Raw genomic sequence first — 15,356 nt, forward strand, 5'->3', positions numbered from 1 at the left:
TCAAAGACAAAAACCTGTCGCATTTCTGCGACTGAAGCTGGGTAATTAAATCTACGTCTGTGAGAGATACAGTCAGATTTGTGAACCCCATTTAGGGGTTTAAATCTTCACTTTTACAGGATATGTAACTGTGCTTTTTGTTGCAATGATTAACTTCATTCTTCAGACCCGTGGGTGTTTTGTTTCAATCCACGGTTGTCTCGTAATGGCTGGGCGTGGATATTGTATAAATAATTGTCGGGAAGGTGGGTGTTCTCGAAACGCTGATTGTTTGAGAGGATCGTTGCCTGATTTGTTTAAATCTCTTCTAAAAAAGATCGAACAGCGGTTCTATTTTAAAGGAAGACCTCTACACAGCAGTATACTGCACTTAAACAACTTCAGCGTCGGAATTGACCCGGGTCGCGTGGAGCCTGACCTATTTTTAGGTCAGTGTGACCCAGAATCTGTGTCAATATGAACTAGACATTCTTTTTTAAACCACGTCAGACCCATTAGGACCCGAAATTCTAGCCCGGGAGTTTTTGGATTGAGATATTAATCTCTACAAGACGGTAATAAAGCAATCGCTTTTTGAGACGAAGTACTTTTGTTGTTCCAATAAATATTTAAATGTTTTTTACAATACCTAGCATATTAAGGAGTAAGTTGAATTTTACGAAAACTGAATTTCAGCGATCCCGGACAAGATTGTAGATTGATACCTTTAAATGGAAAGTACCCGACGACAGGTGATGCCTTGTCTGGCGAGGAGCGGAAGAGACTGTGAAATGCTTCATAATTGTTAATTTACGGTGAATTCCGGGGATCTGTATGTGGGACGGCAAGGAAATTGATCCAAACAATTTCGAATAATTCAAACCTCAAGTACTGAAGCTAGTTGTAACAAACCAGTGAGAGCTGAAACAAATTAGTACTGATTTTACATCAAGAAGGACATGAATGGTGAATGGAAGTTGTGGTATTGTTGTCATAATGCCCGGAAAGGGGTGAACAAAAAGAGCAAATACTAGGAATTCTGCAAGCAGCCGTCGCTAAAGGGGACGTCCAGCTAAATCATGGATGGACGACGCAAGATACGTTTCATGATACGTTGAACATGATTGAAACAATTTCCAGCGGAGATTAGAATTGACCTGGGTCCCGAGTTCCACTACTCTGACCCATGTCGGCCACTGGCCCGTTACTGTGTGAAAGTTACGCAGAATCCCAGGCAAATCGTATTTTTCAAACCAGGCCCCGTGTCAGTTTGACCCAGCAAAGGGTCAAGTCTCCTCTTGGACACGGAAATCGGAGGAATTCTGACCGTGAACTTTTGATGACTGTATGGTGCTACAAGTTGGAAAGAGAGCGAATGTGTTACTCTCATGAGGACCACGTGTGAGTTCATAAAAGCACCCTCTGGGCTAACTTCTAACTTTTTAAGAGCATTAATACAAAACTGAGTTGTAAGCATTACCAAAGTGATATCTTTTGTGACATCACCCTTGGCATAGCAACTAAGATTGTTTGGGAGTTAAGATAAGTATTAGCTCTTTGTGAAATTCAGCCCTGACAAGAAACACGAAGTTACAGCGATTAGCCCACCAGCACTGATAGAAAAGTAAAATAAGGACAATGCCATGCGGATGCAAGTTTCCCCCTTTCGAAGTATCAAAATGCCGACATCACAAAATCCTCCTAACTATTCTGATGTATATTTAGTACACAAAGCAATAACATCAGCATAAAGCCCCCTGGTCACAGCGTTGGCGAAGCAACAACGTTCCAAAAACGGCCACACCCTAGGGCGTACATAAATAATAAGCCGCACTCTACATGCAAGAAATCGACTTCGTGGAGTGACCCCCCCCCCCCCCCCCATTTAGATTCACCCACTTGTCCTACAAGGCGGAGAGAAGCACGTGCGGTTATAGAGTGGATCAAAATGAGGGCACTAAATGCTATACCTTATTGATCACAATGTTGAGTATTCAACTGACATTTTCCGTTTTTGACGGCAAGGACAGCTGCATTTAACCTAATAATGAACGGCATCAGTAGCCATCGGTATCACACAAAGAGACAATGTAACACAAACTGCAAAGAACACATCATGTGAAAAATGATATAACCTAATTTCAAATAATATATCGAGTATGTGAGTTATTAGCTATCGAAGCGTGGTCTGTAAAAGGCCTCGAACCCATCTTTGAGATTGATTTCGACTTTTGAAAACACGGTTTGATTTAAATACTGTATAAACTATACCTTCCACAAGTCATCCAACTTACGCTATTTTCTATCACATTAGTCGTGAGCATGTACTGATGTTTGATGTGGTCTCTTGAAGAGTTTGATGTTTTAAAGGAATATGCTCCTCCAAAAAACGCTACTATGCCGTTCGGTTAATTAGTTTTTCGGCTGTTTTCTCGTGAAGTTAGTATTAACGACATTTCTTTAGTTGATAAACCAAATTAGCCTATTTCTGCAAAACTTCAATTAAATAAAATACGTCACATAATTAGTTGCTTTGTTTTTTAACAAAATCAACATACTGGTTGAATATTTGTGTACATTTTACAAACTTAGTGATCTATTTTTGATTTGCATTTATGGTTTTCTGTACTTTCTTGGATTGGCAAAAACATGGGCTGTGACGAAAGCTACATAGCTCTTTAAATTCGTGAAGAGTACCCACGCTTGTCGTGGCACTAGCGGCTGCCTTCAAAGAACTCACAATAACTGACTAAACGAAAAAAAAAAAATCACAAATACGAAGGTGGACTAAAAATGGGGCTACTCCGTTTTTGAAAACGAGAAAAATGGGAGAAAGTCTGCCCCTTACAAAGCTCAATCCATTATAGGTGAGGGGCCACAAGAACAAATGTATTATAATTTAAAAATACCCCAGGGATACTAAAGGATAGGAATTGATAATCCTCTTATAACAGTCCAGATTGTAGGATGGAGGGAATCATGCACAAGGCAAGAAGTTTCAAAGAGATACAAATACTGTTTTTGGCATAAAAAATACATTACTGACACCGAAAAAGGTCACGGTGACCCTGATTCAGCAGTCATAGTCATAAAGACATACTGATACCTTAACGGGTCAGCGTGACCCTAATTCTGCATACAAATTACCAGTGAGGAAAACGGCATAAACGATCCGGAAAAGGTCAGTATGACCCTAATTCTGTCAGCAAATTACCAGCATGCGAGTCAAAAAGACATCACTGATCTTGAAATGGGTCAGTATGACCCCGTTTTTGAATCAAAAAGACCTGCAATCAGAAAGAAAATGCTCAGACATGGATAGCGGGTCAGTGTATATTTCCTTACACAACATAAAACATAAAATAAAAAAACATGCCAGGATATTTCCATAATTTAAGTTTCACTCAGAAAACAGGTCAACTCGAACCAGAAATGGGTCTCGACCCAGAAGTGGGTCGATTCTGAACCGGGTTATTTGTAAGTGCCGTTATGGATACGTGCTGCAATGAGCATTGTTTAAGTAGACCTATCCATTATCATAAAAAAAGATCTGAGCAATTCACTGACTTAATGTCTCTGCAATGAAATTTTATAGATATGGACTTATAAACAACATTGATTATAAAAAATATGATTAAGTTTGCATGAGCCAGGTCTCCTTTTTTTTTTTTTTTTTTTTTTTTCGTTTACAAAAAAAGTAAGTGTAATAATTGTTTGAACCACAGTACACAATCCAATGATTTTGTAGCAAATAATAAAGAACAGGGCCTCACCTCTATAACTTTTCTACGCTCTGATTGGTTGCACACGAAAGCTAGTTTTGACAAAAATGGACGATTCCACGGTTCGCTAATGGTTATCTCGCGATGCCTGACAAGAAAATGTGTCAACAGTTTTCGGCAAGAAACGTGTTTTTCAAGAAACCAATGCATTGTCGGAGATGTCTTCGAACTCATCGTGTAAAAAAAGGGGGGATAATGGTCCTGGTCATATACATAACATACTGATTCAACGAAGGTATGAAGGCTCTAACCTTATCAGTATACAAAAACTTAATATCCATACAATTAATACCATAAAGAGCACTCTTCGGAATTCTTAAAAATAGAAACTGCTGTTTAATGAGGGGTTAATTGCACTCCATTTCATCACATTGATTCCAGTAGATTGTTATTTATCTGGCCGTGGTTCCCATTAATTATTGAATGGCGTGCATCCAATGGTGTAAACGAGGTATCTGAGTACAGTCAAGTACCCGATTGTCGCCCTATATACGATGCCTACATCGAAAGCATACTTACTTTCTATCCCAAAAGGACTGTACTTCCTGGTATACGTCGACAAATAACCACGATTGAATACGTATTACGGGATTTAAGCCAACAGATTTAAGGCACTGAGCTAGTTGTACGTGTACTTCTGCTCGAGAGACGAAAAGAGGAGGGAATACAGCCAAGTACGTTTGTATCTAATCTCTTTGAATCGCTTTACTAGCATAACCAACAAATCATTGCAGAGACAAAATCTCGTTCTTATAAATGAGATTTACGTGGAGTGAGAAAAACACCACATGAAGCTAGTTACTTGTTCGTGGCAGATTACGTGTGTTTTTCCTTCACATCAAGCGACGCCCTGTAAACCCTGTAAAACTTCTAGGCCACACGTCGCTGATTCAATTTCTCTGTCTAATACCATCTTACCACCTGGCTTTTAGAATGTGTGAGATGCCACACCGTTGTACACCCACGGCATGAGCCATCCCCCTCCCCCACCAACATCGCGATAAGGGGGGTCTAGGCAACTGCAAGCATGCATACTCCAGTGACAACTTGGGTAATTAAGTAGTTCATGTGCAAGAACCGTGCTCTACTCGATTGCATTACAGTCGTGCAGAGAGTCTCTATACATAATAACCCGGGTCTGTAATACGGTTCACTTTGCTCGACATGTTCCGCTTGGGTAAGACGATTTTTATTTTGGTCATCGATAGCGTCTCCCCCTTTTTTGTAAGAAAGAAGGAAAAGGTCGATTCTGATTATTTCTCTTCTTTTATTGTCTCCCCTCTTATGTCTGGTGATTCACGGCACAAGTGTTGGCTGTAAAATGTGTTTTACAGTCGGGCATGAGATGAGGTGATGCGGATAGTTGGAAACGCTGCTGGGAAATCACCACGTCATCTATGAAAACCATTTCTTGTTGTTGTCAGGTAGTGATTAAAGGCACTGGACACTCTGGTTATTGTCAAAGACCAGTCTTCTCACTTGGTGTATTCCAAACAGATGCATTAAGTTAACAAATTACTCAATATGCATCGAAGTTGCAAGATAATAATGGAAACAGACACCATTGGTGCTAAAATGTGTGTGCTTTCAGATGCTTAATAAGAGGCTTCAGGCTTGAAGTCTTCGAATGTGTGAGTGAGAAATTACCACTTTCTCAAAAACTATGTTACTTCAGAGGGAGACGATTTTAATAATGTATTATATTATTAACAGCTCTCCATTGTTCGTTACCAAGTATTAGTAATAATAATAATAATAATAATAATAATAATAATAATAATAATAATAATAATAATAATAATAATAATAATAATAATAATAATAATAATAATAATAATAATAATAATAATAATAATAATAATAATAATAATAATAATAATAATAATAATAATAATAATAATAATAATAATAATAATAATAATAATAAAACAGCTTAAAATACGCTCTACTTAGAAAACTGAAAACACATGCTGACAATTATTTTGAGCAATAACCAAAACTGTTCAGTGCAACAAATTCTCGGTGATGATCTGATAATCTTTGAACATTTTTGGTCAGTTTACTTCTAAATTAATTTTTTGTAAGTTGTCTGTTGTTGAGGTGTTTGTTTGTTTGTTTGTTTGTTTGTTTGTTTGTTCGTTGGGGTGTTTGTTGGTGTGTTTGTGTTTATGTTGTTGTTGGTGTTTTTTTGTGTTTTTTTGGTCTGTTGTACTTAATTGGGGTTTCGTGTGTTGTTCTGTTTGTGTATTCTTACTACATGTGTTTGTTTTAATGTCCGATGTGTGTTTGTGTACCTGTTACTGTACTGTTCCCTGGTCTGTTTTATGTGTTTTTTTTTGTCTACTTATAATAATGTTTGAAACTCGAAAATACGGCAAAAAGCTAAGATGTTCTAAAACCATATTCCAAATCAAGATGAACGATGATGGTCACCACCAATGAAGATAAAAACAGATGGAAAAAAAAATTAAAAGACACTGGTAAAAAAAAAAAGCATTGAATTGTTGAACTGTCATTTTTTTGTATTTTTTTTTACCATAATTATTTTATATCAATTTTTTATCATTTGTTTTTGACTGCGTGGTACGAGAGGGATCAATGTTTTTGATCAGCTGGTCTTCACCCACGGTCCCTTCCCTTGCTCCACCATTATGAGCAATTAAGGACCATGTTTTCGTGATCGTGCACAACACTTTAACCATTATGTGTATGCTTTATTGACCACGTGACCGCATGTTTGTTCATTACAGATCGTCTGATGAAAAGTAGATCCCAATTGAATAAAATGTGCTCTACTTCCAAAAACCAATCATGTAAAAAAAAGGTTCATTACACCAATATTAGGATTTACCGCTCAATCAAACTTACGGCATGACGTACACGCTCAGACGTACACGAGATTGGTTTTGAAACGGGTAAATCTTGTTTGCTTGGAGTTTGGCGGGAAATGGCGCCCATCGGTCACGCACTCCCGGGGAGGGGTTTTTAAGGGTTTTTTAAGATCAGCTTGCACGTAACACACTAATCTCGTATGACTTGATGTACCTTTAGGCCCACGACCTTGTCAAGTTTGAATGAAATATTGTAGATAAGTTGTTGTAAATACCCGGCACTGATATGCATTTTGCGAGGTTTTAAAAGAGATAGCTTTCAAGGATAAGGGTATTTTCTAAAGTGATTGTTAAGGCAAGTAACCTCAGACCTACATACTGATGGGCTATTAAAGGGTAGATTAACTTGTTCTTTTCCCTTTTGAAGTAGATAAGGAAATGTTGAAGCGCACTTGAAAATACGGGAAGCGAAGAGATGTCTTTAAGAACACACATAACCTTTTACTGTACGATATGGCTACCTCAAACCTTCTTTAAACCAGATTCGCTGCAGTATATTTGCATACTTCTTTAGTGCAAAAAATGCGTGATTTCAAATGGCCTCCCGTCACCTTAAACTTAGTTGTAACTTCTTATCTTGTGTATTATACATTGCTTCATAACAAATCGGTATAAGGAAAACGAACCAAATAAGCACAAAAGCAAAAGTGAGCACTAGTAAATTGCCATAAATCCATTTAGAACATATGGAATCGGGATAAGTTTTGAATAAATGCTTGTTTCGTTTAGCCTACAAGCCATTTTTTGTTTTAAATAAGGTTAAATAATGATCATATAAACGATGATTTGAATATTTGCAAATGCTGGGAAGGAATTCCAGGCAGAAATATGTCTTTGGAGGACTAGCTTTCCTTAAAAAACGGTTTAATAAATCAGATTCCAGAATAAAAAATATAAAAAAATCTATTCACTTTTTGTTATGGTGTTACCCAATCCAATGCTAGTAGCTCTACCATAAGTTTCAACATAACAAGACATCTTTACCGTGAACCTTGTTTGTATACAATATACAAGGTAAACTAGGCCAGGACATGTACATGAATACCCCCCATGTCAGACAATACGCCACTGGGTACCCGATACCGCTGTATAACGCAATAGTCATTATGACGAATGTTTTTCCAACGCTCGACTTTGTGTTGTCCCCACACAGTGGCCTATTTACTTTGTTAGGCTCGGCTTTCATTCATCATGCACTATTGATTTTAGACACAATCCAAGTACATTACAAGAAATACAACTGTGATACAATGGTAAATTTGTTCACGTTGTGATGCTATAGGTATGTGTGGTTGCACTTTTACACTCATTGTGTACTTTAGGAAAATTTCTTTCACAATCTATGTCACGGCTTTATAATCAATTAGGCGGTTCCCACGAATTGACCTACATGTCAACCATAAAAAAAACTTGGCAAATCGGTCTTTGCACAAATTATTACTACACTCATCATAACACTGTCTCCAAGTTTAAAGTTACCAAGATCAAGAATGATCATGCAAGTCTATAATTGCATTAAGGGAATTGCTGACCGTTTAAAGGGAATTTAAATGTTAGGTAATCATTATTAAAAATAACAGCAGCTTCCGCTATACTGTAAAGCATTTTGAGAAACATTTCACTTCAAAGTAATGTGCTTGTGTATAAAATATATTAGTTTTCAGCGCACAAATTTGAAACCTGAGACGAGTTACTGCAGTAACGCTTCTCAGATTGTGTATTCATATTGGCGACGTGGACATTATAAGTTCGCTCCGGAATTTCAGTGATATTTCAAAAACGCAACCAATGAAATATAATTTCACATGTTAGTTTTATTGCATATACATCTACATTTATTGTATGATTAAATTATTCCCAATCAAACGGTTCCCAAAACCCAAGGTACACTTTGCCTTTAAAGGGTCTATGTACTTTTTCCGAACACAAACACAATTTCCATATCATCATTAATCTTACACAGTTTGAAGATTATGATACTAGAAAGCTTCCCTTGAAATTTTACTTACTGAGGTGCTGTAGTTTTTGAGAAATGAGTAAAACAAATAATTTTCGTCTCAGTTGAAACTTGTTTTACTCATTTCTCAAAAACTTCTCAGAAGCTTTCCACTACCATTATCTTCAAACCCTGAAAGTTTAACGTAAATCTGTGGACATTTTGAAAAAGTACCCGAATCCTATAAAGCACCGAATCCTGAATTAAGTGGTCTACCAAGTCTACGAACGCGGAACGAACAGGTAAGAGTTTCCTAGTTGCACTAACAATCAGCATGACAAACGTATCGCTAGGTTTGCCACTTTGTGTTTCCACTTATCGTGCTTCGCCAGTAATATCAGTTGGCAGCACCAACATTTGAATCTGAGAAGAGTTATTGCAGAAACGCTTCTCAGATTGAGTTCGAAAGCGGAATGAACAAGTTATAGTTTCATAATTACACAAATCAGCATGACAAAATGTATCGCTAGATTTGCCACTTTGTGTTTCCACTTTACATGCTTTGCCACTTCATCCAAAGATACGCATATTGAACAGCGTTTTCCCCTACTAAGTGATGTGGGCCTATCTCAATATTCATTGGCTTACAGGGCTCTGATGCAGGCAAATCTCGCTTTCCGGTTTTGGTTCTGAGGTTGTGTGTTTCGGTTTTTACGAAGTGTTATTTGTGTTTAGCAATCTAATTTAAAAAGTTATGTTATCCTGTTTACGCACGTTTCGCCGTGTCATGACATGTCTTTAAAATAAACCCGTAACTCATGATATCGAGAATTGATAATTGTTTTAATGTTTTCTCAAAAAATACAGCATTTCATGGGATAATATTTCAAGAGAAGTCTTTCGCCATTACCTTCTGTAAACCCTGTAGGTCATTTGTAAATCTGTGAACTTTTTTTGTCTGTTCCGTAAGTGTTCAATGGCTTTAAGATGAATACAAATCTCATTACAACATGGACGGTAACATTTCAAGCAAAAAGCACTGTACCAGATGAAACGATATACTGCAGGATGCACCGGGGCACGGATAGAGATACCTGTATTTGCTCAGAGACAGCAACCGTGTCTTCTAGATTTACTCTGTCAACAATAAGGGCTTGTGGAAGCTAAGTGTGTAGCTTAAATTCACATCAGGTTCCAACTGTCTTTTTTAAAGAAGTAAACGCATCTCAAAGTATAGTCTTACTAAAAAAATAGGCATAATTTGTGACCACCATGTATTGTCTGTGCGTCCCCTAAATGCACTTCGATATCAAGATTGTACCGCGGGTATATTGGAGCACATGTTGGAGCACGAACCGGCAGTAGGAAACTAAAGTATCCAACCACCGAATGTAGCACGAACCTATATGCACACTAGGCCTACACTTATCACGAACCTATGTGCACACTAAGCCTTAATGTATCATGAGGTTGAAGAATGCACACGAACCCAAATGCACGCAATGCCTACATGTTTCGTGAAACCGAATGTGCCAAATCCTTGAATGAAGCACAAAACTACCCAAGACCCAGATGTAGCAAGAGCCTAAACGCAAACCAGACCTACATGTATCATGAAACAAGTGTACATCATCAGCCCTAAATGTAGTACGAACCTAAAGGCACACCAGGGCCCAATTTCATAGAGCTGCTTAAGCACAAATTTTTGCTTAAGCCAAACAAATCCTTGTTTAGTAAAATCAGATTACCGGCCAAGACTCCACTCAATTGTTATGCTAAGTAAACAACAGTTAAATACCAGTCACAAGCAATATATATGGCATAAAATGTTGGCCAGTAACATGTGTAAAATGAGCGAGCTGTTTTCGTGCTTAAGCAAAATTAGCAGCTCTATGAAATTGGCCCCAAGCCTAAATGTGGCATGAAGTTAAGTGTAAAAAAAGCCCTGAATGTAGGACGAAACTACGTATATCAACATCCCATAGATGCTGCAGGAAACTTACCACATTACCCAAGCCCCAGAAGTAGCACAAACCTAAATGCACGCCAGGCCTAAATGTAGCATGAAACTATTTGTACAAAAGGCTTAAAGGTAGCATGGACCTGAATGTCACCAAAGCCACCAAAGAGTACATAAAATGAAGTCTCAATAATGTAAAACAATCAAGGCCATACATTAAGCTGCAAGACTGGGTTACATTATGCACCTGGAGGTACATTGTTGGGGTAAGAAGTCGGCTGGGCGGAGTTCGGGTTTGGGGCTACAATTGAGGCTGCAGATATAAGTCTAATCAAAACTTGGTTTTCTGGGTTTAATTTTGTCTAATCAAAACTTGGTTTTCTGGGTTTAATTTTGTCTATTTGTTCTTTGTGTTACTATATAATTAATTTATTTATTTATTAAACTTTTATTATATCGTTGCGGTACCCGCTGCCAAAACATAGGATTCGAACTGCCTCTAGCTGCCGGGCAACCTCGGTAGTCTAGTTGGTAAGACACTGCTCTAGAATTGCAAGGGTCGTGGGTTCGAATCCCACCCGAGTAACATGCCTGTGATTATTTTTTCACAGGACTCGGGAAAGTACTGAGTATACAGTGCTAACACACATCGGTGTATGGGTAAAAACCAAAATTAATAAACTTTTATTTAACTTACATTATTTCATTTAATTATTTCTTTATTTCGTTACTTAATTGTGTTGTTAATATTCTTTCAAAAAAAAAACCTATAAGGTTCTGTTCATTTTACTTTAACGGACAGTTGCCGGTATACACTTTACACAAAAGATATTTTTTGTTGAAGACATCAAACCAACAAAACTGTCCACGCTCTCATGAATTTTGGCATCGGCCTATGCCCTATGATACACTCATATCCTTGAAACGAAAATATCCGAAAGCATTCCACGCCCATTATATCGTAGATGAAGAAAAACAAATAAAAAGTATAATTCCTGACGGAATAATAATACACGGCAACCTAGGCGCCAACTCGTCCAGCAGACGGTGTGCCCCGAAGAAATGAACCGCGTATATATACAGCAATCGCCAATGCAGTGTAATAAACGTACAATTCTACATTATTCATACTGTGGATTAGGCGTTGTCAAATGACTGTACCAACAACATTACCATTACCGATTGGTAATAAATAAGATGTTTTAGGCATGTTCTTTTTATTTATTCATATCCACTCGTTCCTTTTGGGTAGAGTTTATACGAACGGTTCGGGTAGCACTACACTGTTCTATTTAAACTGAAAGTGTTGCTGTAAATGCAAAGTATACTTTGGTAATTGTCGAAGACCAGTTTCTCATTTTTGAGTGCGAAATTACGTCTTTCTCAAAAACTACGACACCTCAGAGGAGAGCCGTTCCTCATGATGTTTTATGCTATCAACAGCTCTCCATTTCTTGTTACCAGTTGATATGATAACCATTATTTCAAGTTATTACTAGTGCCTTTAAAATTGAGTATGCATCAGCCCCTTTAAAATAAGAAACGGCAGCTAGTACGCAAATGTGCGGTTCGAAACAACGAGTGTAATGGTATTACTTCACTGCTTGACGGTTCAATTGCCTCATCCTTTCTTTGTGTAATTACGTGTATGTGAAGAAGTCTGTCAACATGGGCTTATTGGAATGATCAGGGGATGAGTGGTAGATGAGTGGTAGACTTCGCGTTGTAATTTGCCGTCGCCGACGTCTGGGCTCTTGGGTTAGGGGAGAGGGGACTATAAACCAACAGTTTGGTGCCAAAGTTGCATATCGATTCTATACTTTGAGTACAGCTTGGACTATAACAGTTTAAGGGTTTGTTGATTGTTTGTTATTTGTTCTTCTGTTTAGGAAGAGGGTATTTTACTTTTATTTATTTTAAATCGCTCACTGTATTCAAACACAACGCTTCTAATCGTCCTGTTCTTTTTTTAACACGCTTTATTAAAACGCAGACATGGGTGGTTACCTCGTCTCACCATGCAAAAAGTCCGACAACGACAACGAGCAAAAATAAGGAACATCAAAAGGACAAACGGATCAAACTAATCTGAAAATATAGTAGTATTATGCCCGCGGCGAGCCATTCAAAACAAGAAAAGAAAAATGCAACTCACCACTATCATTATCCAGTTTCGCTCGTTAAATTCCCACACCTCCAAAGTATTTTGCAAACAAGAATCCTCGATATTAAACAGCTCTGTCGTCCCTTCAGATCCTCACAAAGTGACAATTCTTTCCTCAATCTTGTCTCTCATATAAATTAAACACAGGCGGTCCACACGGGAGAAACAGTTCCTGAATTCCAGCAATGCACCACATACAGCTCCTCCGACAACACGGCGTATGTTTCAGCTTCCAGATACACTGGCTGTGTGTGACTACACACGGCATGCTCTGTAGAGTGAAGAAACGAAAAACCCACAACCACATAAATGAAAGTGATAAGTGGCAGGTGGGCGGGATCACTCTCTAAAGTGATGCAAATTAGGTAGACTGCGATTGGTCCAAAAAGTAAGGACTGTTTCATTTATGTAAGAGGGTGTATTATTGCGTCAACTTCGTTCTCGCACAGAGCGGTTGATTATGCATGGTTTCTTGAGTAGCTGTAAAGTTGTGGAATCATGGTTCGACGAATATTATTATGACCTCAAACTTGACTATTGATATCTTTATTTTACGAACAGTTTAGGGGAATCGGGTTGTTACTTTGACATATGTATGGATGTGTTAACAAAATTCTGAAGAGTTACACTTAGTCCGAATTCATACTATGCTTGTATACAACGTCTATTTTAGCGTTGACCGACAAGGTGGTTTACATGTGTGATTTGAGCACCGAGTCTTTCACAGGGTGGCAGTGGGCCTCGGTCGCCCCATTCAGGGGTGTCTAGAGATTACGGGGTGTCATTAAAATCTATGGGTTAATTTCCTCATCAAGTCAACTTACTGGATATTACTAGCATGCAAATTACTGGAGCAAAGTAGTAAGGTTTGGTGTTCATTCTATGATGTAACTAACTGTTGTTTAAAGGGTCTATGTACTTTTTGTAGGACAAAAACACAATGTTCACAGATTCACACTAAACTTACACAGTTCGAAGATAATAAACGTAGAAAGCTTCCCTGAAAAAATTACTTGCTGAGGTGCTGAAGTTTTTGAGAAATGAGTTAAACAATGTCATGAAAATAATTTTCGTCTCACTGATCATGAGACGAAAATTATTTTAGGATGTAAAAACATATTTTCATGACATTGTCTTACCAATTTCTCAAAAACTACAGCACCTCAGCAAGTAATATTTTAACGTACGCTTTCTACTATCATCATCTTCAAACGGTGTAAGTTTAATGTAAATCTGTGGACATTGTGTTCAATTTATCTAAATAATTATATTTTAACAAAGAACATCATATGATGCAGGCTGGAACATCCTCTCTGCCCCAACCATACTATAATTGATCCATCATGCACAATAAACTATTCATATCATAGTGCCCTAAGGTAATGGTGCTTAAAATTAATTGAAATGCTAACTTAATTGGTTATGAAGTACAGCAGCTTTCGAAAGAATAAAGCATTTTGAGGGTCATTTCACTTTTAGGTAAATGTGGTAATTGGAAAATAGCTCAGTGTTTATCCCCTTGGAGGCAGTGGGCACTATTGGCAATTACTCAAAATAATTATCGGCATAACACCATAAATGGTAACGAGTAATGGGGAGCTGTTGATAAAACATTGTGAGAAACGACTCCCTCTGAAGAAACGTAGTTTTCGAGAAAGAAGTATTTTTCCACGAATTTGATTTCGAGACCTCAGATTTAGAATTTGAGGTCTCGAAACCAAGCATCTGAAAGCGCACAACTTCGTGTGACAAGGGTGTTTTTTTTCTTCTTTCATTATTATCTCGCAACTTCGACGACCGATTGGGCTCAATTTTGTCACAGGTTTGTTATTTTATGCATATGTTGAGATACTGTGAGAAGACTGGTCTTTGACAATTACGAATGGTGTCCAGTGTCCTTGAATCTGAACCTGAGAAACGTTACTCAGAAAGTGTATTCCTATCACAGATTATTCCTCATGTGGGGACATAACCGCTTCGGACTTTTTCTCAAAAACGCAACAAACTTTGAAATGAAATGTTCACATGTAGTTTTATTGTATATCTGTAGAGTATTAAAGGGAAGGTACACGTTTGGTAATTACCCAAAACAAATAGTAACTTAAAAACTGACTTGGTAACGAGCATTGGAGAGCTGTTGATAGTATAAAACATTGTGAGAAACGGCTCCCTCTAAAGTAGCATAGATTTTGAAATAGAGGTAATTTCTCACTAAAAATCTAAAATACTTCTAGCTAAAAGTCTTTTATTCCTATCTGAAAGCACACAAATTCGTCCAACAAGGGTGTTTTTTCTCTCATCATTTCCTCCCAACCCCTATGACCAATTGAGCCCAAATGTTCAGGGGGTTGTTATTTTATGCATATGTTGAGATACACCAAGTGGGAACACTGGTCTTTGACAATTACCAATAGTGTACCTTCCCTTTAAAACAATCGAAGGGTTCCAAAAACCAAAAGTATACTTTGCCTAGAAAGAGGAAAAAATCAATATGCATGAACTGCGGTCTCACTGCAGCATACCCCTTGCTACACCATACTTTAGTTGTTGTAACTCCAGCAAACCTTGTAGTAAACATTTCAAAAAACTAATTACGAACATTGCTGGTACAGATAGGAATAAAAGACTACTGGCTAGAAGTCCT

General features: G+C 37.8%; 2 protein-coding genes across 3 annotated transcripts in view; both read right to left on the minus strand.

Annotated features, from left to right (window-relative positions):
• LOC139949578 (uncharacterized) overlaps positions 1 to 15,356 on the minus strand; it is a 222,733-nt gene that overhangs the window by 147,048 nt on the left and 60,329 nt on the right. The window lies entirely within an intron of this gene.
• Positions 1 to 15,356, minus strand: part of LOC139949577 (growth hormone secretagogue receptor type 1-like) — a 206,504-nt gene that overhangs the window by 137,674 nt on the left and 53,474 nt on the right. For both annotated transcript variants that reach the window (XM_071947976.1, XM_071947977.1), the window contains exon 3: positions 12,704 to 12,983. The gene's annotated coding sequence lies outside the window, so the exon portion shown is untranslated. The remainder of the gene's footprint in view (positions 1 to 12,703; positions 12,984 to 15,356) is intronic.

The sequence above is a fragment of the Asterias amurensis genome, chromosome 17 (assembly GCF_032118995.1).
Source record: "Asterias amurensis chromosome 17, ASM3211899v1".
NCBI lineage: Eukaryota > Metazoa > Echinodermata > Asteroidea > Forcipulatida > Asteriidae > Asterias > Asterias amurensis.